This window comes from Thalassophryne amazonica, chromosome 18, assembly GCF_902500255.1.
Source record: "Thalassophryne amazonica chromosome 18, fThaAma1.1, whole genome shotgun sequence".
NCBI classification, from domain to species: Eukaryota; Metazoa; Chordata; class Actinopteri; order Batrachoidiformes; family Batrachoididae; genus Thalassophryne; species Thalassophryne amazonica.
The window spans coordinates 11,063,908-11,070,538 of record NC_047120.1 but is presented as its reverse complement, the minus strand read 5'-3'; positions in this window follow the sequence as shown (position 1 = coordinate 11,070,538).

Here is a 6,631-nt window from a genome sequence, read left to right as displayed (position 1 = left end):
TAGGAACCAGCACACTTCATCTCCACTCCTCAGACATCCTCTCACTTTCCAAGATTTTATTAAACAATCTGGTTAGAAACTCTACTGCCATCTCTCCTAGACATTTCCATGCCTCCATTGGAATGTCATCTGGACCAACTGCCTTTCCACTCTTCATCCTCTTCATAGCAGCCCTCACTTCTTCCTTGCTAATCTCTTTTACTTCCTGATTTACTCTCACCACATCATCCAGCCTTTTCTCTCGCTCATTTTCTTTATTCATCAACTCTTCAAAATATTCCCTCCACCTTCTCATCACACACTCCTCTCTTGTCAGCACATTACCATGTGCATCTTTTACCACCCTAACCTGCTGCACATCCTTTCCAGCGCTGTCCCTTTGTCTGGCCAATAGGTACAAGTCCTTTTCTCCTTCCTTACTATTCAACTTCTAGTACAGCTCGCAATATGCCTTTTCCTTTGCTTTTGCCACTTCTCTTCTCGCCTTACACCGCATCTCCTTGTACTCCTGTCTACTTTCTTCATCTCTCCGACTATCCCAAAACTTTTTCGCCAACCTCTTTCTCCTTATGCTTTCCTGGACCTCTTCATTCCACCACCAAGTCTCCTTGTCTTCCTTCCACTGTCCAGATGTCATACCCAGTACTGCCCTAGCTGTCTCCCTCACCACATCTGCAGTACTTTTCCAGTTGTCCAAAATTGCTTCCCCTCCAACTAGTGCTTCTCTCACCTGCTCGCTAAATTTCACACAACAGTCTTCCTCCTTCAGCTTCCACCATCTGATCCTTTGTTGAGCTCTCACTCTCTTCTTCTTCTTTACCTCTAAAGTCATCCTACAAACAACCATCCTATGCTGTCTAGTGATACTCTCTCCTGCTACCACCTTACAGTCTGTGATTTCTTTTAGCTTGCATCTCTTATAAAGAATGTAGTCCACCTGTAGATCTCCTGTTGTGTTGGGGACTTTACACAGAGACTGCTACCTGCTGCTTTGGACTTGAACTAACAGTCTTTTTCAAGACTTTTTTTTACTTTTTTATTTTTTAATTTTTTTTTAACTTTTTACTGTGCTCCAACGCCTAAGGAAGACCTCTAACGGTCGAAACATCGCGACGGAGCACTTTTATCAGCTAACTTTTATTAGCGTTGGCAGGCTAACTAGCTTGCTAACGCTTTCATTTTTATTTATTTTTTTATTTTTATTTTATTTTAGCACCGTTGTCGTGCGTTGCCTGTGCTGCTTCATGGCCTGTTTGGTGCCTTGATTGGGGCACTCCTTCTGCTGAATCACCTTTGGATTATTTGCACATTATTTACTTTGTGTGTTTTTGGGAATCCGCTAGCTTAGCGTAGCTACTAGCTCTTAGCCGATTTAGCATGGCGGCTTCTCCTGTCTCTCCCGCACTTTTCTGCTCTGGGTGTGAAATGTTTAGTTATTCCTCGGCCTCCTTTAGCAGTAACGGTACTTGTAATAAGTGCAGCTTATTCGTAGCTTTGGAGGCCAGGCTGGGCGAAGTGGAGGCTCGGCTCCGCACCGTGGAAAATTCTACAGCTAGCCAGGCCCCTGTAGTCGGTGCGGACCAAGGTAGCTTAGCCGCCGTTAGTTCCCCCCTGGCAGATCCCGTGCAGTCGGGAAGGCAGGCCGACTGGGTGACTGTGAGGAGGAAGCGTAGCCCTAAACAGAAGCCCCGTGTACACCGTCAACCCGTTCACATCTCTAACCGTTTTTCCCCACTCGACGACACACCCGCCGAGGATCAAACTCTGGTTATTGGCGACTCTGTTTTGAGAAATGTGAAGTTAGCGACACCAGCAACCATTGTCAATTGTCTTCCGGGGGCCAGAGCAGGCGACATCGAAGGACATTTGAAATTGCTGGCTAAGGCTAAGTGTAAATTTGGTAAGATTGTAATTCACGTCGGCAGTAATGACACTCGGTTACGCCAATCGGAGGTCACTAAAATTAACATTAAATCGGTGTGTAACTTTGCAAAAACAATGTCGGACTCTGTTGTTTTCTCTGGGCCCCTCCCCAATCAGACCGGGAGTGACATGTTTAGCCGCATGTTCTCCTTGAATTGCTGGCTGTCTGAGTGGTGTCCAAAAAATGAGGTGGGCTTCATTGATAATTGGCAAAGCTTCTGGGGAAAACCTGGTCTTGTTAGGAGAGACGGCATCCATCCCACTTTAGAGGGAGCAGCTCTCATTTCTAGAAATCTGGCCAATTTTTTTGGATCCTCCAAACTGTGACTGTCTAGCGTTGGGACCAGGAGGCAGAGCTGTGGTCTTATACACCTCTCTGCAGCTTCTCTCCCCCTGCCATCCCCTTATTACCCCATCCCCGTAGAGACGGTGCCTGCTCCCAGACCACCAATAACTAGCAAAAATCTATTTAAGCATAAAAATTCAAAAAGAAAAAATAATATAGCACCTTCAATTGCACCACAGACTAAAACAGTTAAATGTGGTCTATTAAACATTAGGTCTCTTTCTTCTAAGTCCCTGTTGGTAAATGATATAATAATTGATCAACGTATTGATTTATTCTGCCTAACAGAAACTTGGTTACAGCAGGATGAATATGTTAGTTTAAATGAGTCAACACCCCCGAGTCACACTAACTGTCAGAATGCTCGTAGCACGGGCCGGGGCGGAGGATTAGCAGCAATCTTCCATTCCAGCTTATTAATTAATCAAAAACCTAGACAGAGCTTTAATTCATTTGAAAGCTTGTCTCTTAGTCTTGTCCATCCAAATTGGAAGTCCCAAAAACCAGTTTTATTTGTTATTATCTATCGTCCACCTGGTCGTTACTGTGATTTTCTCTGTGAATTTTCAGACCTTTTGTCTGACTTAGTGCTTAGCTCAGATAAGATAATTATAGTGGGCGATTTTAACATCCACACAGATGCTGAGAATGACAGCCTCAACACTGCATTTAATCTATTATTAGACTCTATCGGCTTTGCTCAAAAAGTAAATGAGTCCACCCACCACTTTAATCATATTTTAGATCTTGTTCTGACTTATGGTATGGAAATAGAAGACTTAACAGTATTCCCTGAAAACTCCCTTCTGTCTGATCATTTTTTAATAACATTTACATTTACCCTGATGGACTACCCTGCAGTGGGGAATAAGTTTCATTACACTAGAAGTCTTTCAGAAAGTGCTGTAACTAGGTTTAAGGATATGATTCCTTCTTTATGTTCTCTAATGTCATATACCAACACAGAGCAGAGTAGCTACCTAAACTCTGTAAGGGAGATAGAGTATCTCGTCAATAGTTTTACATCCTCATTGATGACAACTTTGGATGCTGTAGCTCCTCTGAAAAAGAGAGCTTTAAATCAGAAGTGTCTGACTCCGTGGTATAACTCACAAACTCGTAGCTTAAAGCAGATAACCCGTAAGTTGGAGAGGAAATGGCGTCTCACTAATTTAGAAGATCTTCACTTAGCCTGGAAAAAGAGTTTGTTGCTCTATAAGAAAGCCCTCCGTGAAGCTAGGACATCTTTCTACTCATCACTAATTGAAGAAAATAAGAACAACCCCAGGTTTCTTTTCAGCACTGTAGCCAGGCTGACAAAGAGTCAGAGCTCTATTGAGCTGAGTATTCCATTAACTTTAACTAGTGATGACTTCATGACTTTCTTTGCTAACAAAATTTTGACTATGAGAGAAAAAATTACTCATAACCATCCCAAAGATGTATCGTTATCTTTGACTGCTTTCAGTGATGCCGGTATTTGGTTAGACTCTTTCTCTCCGATTGTTCTGCCTGAGTTATTTTCATTAGTTACTTCATCCAAACCATCAACATGCTTATTAGACCCCATTCCTGCCAGGCTGCTCAAGGAAGTCCTACCATTATTTAATGCTTCAATCTTAAATATGATCAATCTATCTTTGTTAGTTGGTTATGTACCACAGGCCTTTAAGGTGGCAGTAATTAAACCATTACTTAAAAAGCCATCACTTGACCCAGCTATCTTAGCTAATTATAGGCCAATCTCCAACCTTCCTTTTCTCTCAAAGATTCTTGAGAGGGTAGTTGTAAAACAGCTAACTGATCACCTGCAGAGGAATGGTCTATTTGAAGAGTTTCAGTCAGGTTTTAGAATTCATCATAGTACAGAAACAGCATTAGTGAAGGTTACAAATGATCTTCTTATGGCCTCGGACAGTGGACTCATCTCTGTGCTTGTTCTGTTAGACCTCAGTGCTGCTTTTGATACTGTTGACCATAAAATTTTATTACAGAGATTAGAGCATGTCATAGGTATTAAAGGCACTGCACTGCGGTGGTTTGAATCATATTTGTCTAATAGATTACAGTTTGTTCATGTAAATGGGGAATCCTCTTCACAGACTAAAGTTAATTATGGAGTTCCACAAGGTTCTGTGCTAGGACCAATTTTATTCACTTTATACATGCTTCCCTTGGGCAGTATTATTAGACGGTATTGCTTAAATTTTCATTGTTACGCAGATGATACCCAGCTTTATCTATCCATGAAGCCAGAGGATACACACCAATTAGCTAAACTGCAGGATTGTCTTACAGACATAAAGACATGGATGACCTCTAATTTCCTGCTTTTAAACTCAGATAAAACTGAAGTTATTGTACTTGGCCCCACAAATCTTAGAAGCATGGTGTCTAACCAGATCGTTACTCTGGATGGCATTTCCCTGATCTCTAGTAATACTGTGAGAAATCTTGGAGTTATTTTTGATCAGGATATGTCATTCAAAGCGCATATTAAACAAATATGTAGGACTGCCTTTTTGCATTTACGCAATATCTCTAAAATCAGAAAGGTCTTGTCTCAGAGTGATGCTGAAAAACTAATTCATGCATTTATTTCCTCTAGGCTGGACTATTGTAATTCATTATTATCAGGTTGTCCTAAAAGTTCCCTAAAAAGCCTTCAGTTGGTTCAAAATGCTGCAGCTAGAGTACTGACGGGGACTAGCAGGAGAGAGCATATCTCACCCGTGTTGGCCTCTCTTCATTGGCTTCCTGTTAATTCTAGAATAGAATTTAAAATTCTTCTTCTTACTTATAAGGTTTTGAATAATCAGGTCCCATCTTATCTTAGGGACCTCGTAGTACCATATTACCCCATTAGAGCGCTTCGCTCTCAGACTGCGGGCTTACTTGTGGTTCCTAGGGTTTGTAAGAGTAGAATGGGAGGCAGAGCCTTCAGCTTTCAGGCTCCTCTCCTGTGGAACCAGCTCCCAATTCAGATCAGGGAGACAGATACCCTCTCTACTTTTAAGATTAGGCTTAAAACTTTCCTTTTCGCTAAGGCTTATAGTTAGGGCTGGATCGGGTGACCCTGGACCATCCCTTGGTTATGTTGCTTTAGACGTAGACTGTGGGGGGTTCCCATGATGCACTGTTTCTTTCTTTTTTTGCTCCGTATGCATCACCCTGCATTTAATCATTAGTGATCGATCTCTGCCCCCCTTCTCAGCATGTCTTTTTCCTGGTTCTTTCCCTCAGCCCCAACCAGTCTCAGCAGAAGACTGCCCCTCCCTGAGCCTGGTTCTGCTGGAGGTTTCTTCCTGTTAAAAGGGAGTTTTTCCTTCCCACTGTGGCCAAGTGCTTGCTCATAGGGGGTCGTTTTGACCGTTGGGGTTTTTCATGGTTATTGTATGGCCTTGCCTTGCAATATGGAGCGCCTTGGGGCAACTGTTTGTTGTGATTTGGCGCTATATAAGAAAAAAGTTGATTGATTGATTGACCTGTGTGCACCTTCCTCCACTCTTATATTGCCTCTACTGGTGGTTGGCTCTCACTGCGGTATTGTATCACTTCCTGTTCCGGAGCACAGCAGTGTTTTTCTGTATCTGTTAGCTGTTTAATCTGCGCAGTTAGATTGATCTAGTTATCTAGCTTACGATTTGTTTCCCAGTGTAATCTTTACGTGCCTTAACTAAAGCACTCCTTCTGCTGAATCACCTCTAAATTATTTACACATTATTCACTTTGCGTGTTTTTAGGAATCCGCTAGCTTAGCGTAGCTACTAGCTCTTAGCCGATTTAGCATGGCGGCTTCTCCTGTCTCTCCTGCACTTTTCTGCTCTGGGTGTGAAATGTTTAGTTATTCCTCGGCCTCCTTTAGCAGTAACGGTACTTGTAATAAGTGTAGCTTATTCGTAGCTTTGGAGGCCAGGCTGGGCGAATTGGAGACTCGGCTCCGCACCGTGGAAAATTCTACAGCTAGCCAGGCCCCTGTAGTCGGTGTGGACCAAGGTAGCTTAGCCGCCGTTAGTTACCCCCTGGCAGATCCCGAGCAGCCGGGAAAGCAGGCTGACTGGGTGACTGTGAGGAGGAAGCGTAGCCCTAAACAGAAGCCCCGTGTACACCGCCAACCCGTTCACATCTCTAACCGTTTTTCCCCACTCGACGACACACCCGCCGAGGATCAAACTCTGGTTATTGGCGACTCTGTTTTGCAAAATGTGAAGTTAGCGACACCAGCAACCATAGTCAATTGTCTTCCGGGGGCCAGAGCAGGCGACATTGAAGGAAATTTGAAACTGCTGGCTAAGGCTAAGCGTAAATTTGGTAAGATTGTAATTCACGTCGGCAGTAATGACACCCGGTTACGCCAATCGG